Source organism: Tachysurus fulvidraco, chromosome 23, assembly GCF_022655615.1.
Source record: "Tachysurus fulvidraco isolate hzauxx_2018 chromosome 23, HZAU_PFXX_2.0, whole genome shotgun sequence".
NCBI classification, from domain to species: Eukaryota; Metazoa; Chordata; class Actinopteri; order Siluriformes; family Bagridae; genus Tachysurus; species Tachysurus fulvidraco.
This window is the reverse complement of record NC_062540.1, coordinates 15674299-15675937: the sequence shown is the minus strand read 5'-3', so window position 1 is coordinate 15675937 and position 1639 is coordinate 15674299. Positions and strand designations below refer to the sequence as shown.

The 1639-nt window shown below is 45.8% G+C and overlaps 1 long non-coding RNA gene across 1 annotated transcript in view; it reads left to right on the top strand.

The window, feature by feature from the left end:
* The first annotated feature begins 1375 nt into the window (after positions 1–1375).
* LOC113658220 overlaps positions 1376–1639 on the top strand; it is a 2879-nt gene continuing 2615 nt past the window's right edge. Inside the window, exon 1 of the long non-coding RNA XR_003444340.2 lies at positions 1376–1574. This is a non-coding gene — a long non-coding RNA (uncharacterized LOC113658220). The remainder of the gene's footprint in view (positions 1575–1639) is intronic.

The window sequence follows — 1639 nt, the reverse complement described above, 5'->3', positions numbered from 1 at the left end:
CGGGTTTTAATAATATCGTTTTCCTGGGACGAGATGGTCCAGTATTCAGCCGCTGTGAACTAGAGCTTCTCTTCCACTTAGCATGACTGAATGTTCTTGGCAAAGACTATTTATTTCCAAAACGAGACCTTATCGGCTTTGTGAGCAAATCCATATCCGTCCTGTCTGCCCTCTTCCAGCCTGCCTTCTTTTGTGTAAGTGGGAGATATTTCACTCGCCTATCAGTTTACCTTATACGTGCTGGTATAGGCAGGAAAGGTGCCCATGTAGGGTCACTGCCTCTCTTCAGCACAGTCCTCTGAATCAACAGCGACTCGTGCAGGGTCATTTGTCTCTGCTGTACCTCTCTCTCTCTCTCTCTCTCTCTCTCGTTCTCTCTTTATGGAAAATACAGCATGCTCTTCACATCTTCCGAGAGGAATGCAACCTAGTGCTGTATGGTTCAAAAGCAACAACAGCATACGTGGCTAATTTACTATATGCCTGAAAATCAGAAATTCAGCTGTTGGTTTGGCTCAGAGATTCAGGTCATCATTAGCCCCACCACCACCTCCCAACACAAACACTTTATTTTAAAACACAACACGTGTTTGTTGTGCGAAAGGTCTAAATCTGGAAGCCAAAGAGTCTGTGTCTGAGTCTGTAAAAAAAACAGAATCCTACAGCAAACACCGAATCGGCGCTTGGAAGAATGACACAATAACACTCTTCTCATCTCCAGAGAGGAGCAGGGAGGTGAGCAGCTGTTTAAACGTGCCGTAGGTAGGCGGAGGTTAAACGGAGTCAATGGAGGCTGAAGAGACAGCAGGTCTACCGATGACAGAAAGAGTGGCCAGGGACTGTAGATCGGGACTTCTGCAAACCACATCAAACAGACCATGGAGCGCAGCCAAGATGAACACACACCAACTGTTGCGGAGCGTAAGGGAGGAGGGAGGGAGAAAAAGGGAAAGCTGGCAGGAAGGGAGAACGAGGAAAGGAGAACGAGAGCCTAGAGCAGGAAGAGACGAGGTCAGTAGTTATGGGAAACACAAACGGTCCATGCTTCACTGCTCCAATCAGCCTGACACTGCAATCAATCCGGCAGCAGAAGCAGAAGCAGCACAGCCTCCAGCACACACTCCTATCAGAGCTGGCCACTTGTTGAGCCGAGCACCTGACTAATAGTGTCACTTCTATATTTGTAACCCACTAATCTGTTCTCGAGCTTCTGAGCTTTTTCCACTTTCTTGCAAATTTATCACTAAAGCCAAGAGGCCGGTGCCAGAACCTAAGTGCCTCACCCTGTTAAATTAAACAGAGGCATTTCTGATAAAGCCACTAAATTCCTTATCTCCCCGCTCAAACGTTTTTTTTTTTTAAAGACAGAGTGTCACTTTTCCTAAAGAGGGGGCCGGGACGCCAAGCTCCGCCTCCCAACCTCTCTTTGCTCCTTTTCAAGGAGAAAAATCGTGATAAAAATAGAACAAAATCCAAGTAAGAAGCAGTAGAAAAGACAACGCTATCTCTGGAAGTCCAGTGAACACAATCCACAGAACGAACTCTGACTCTAAGCAGTCTGCAGCTGTATGAAGGTTTGTTTGAAATCTTTATGAAGAAATGAATTTAAAATAAACAAATCCAAATTCTCAGTATTGGT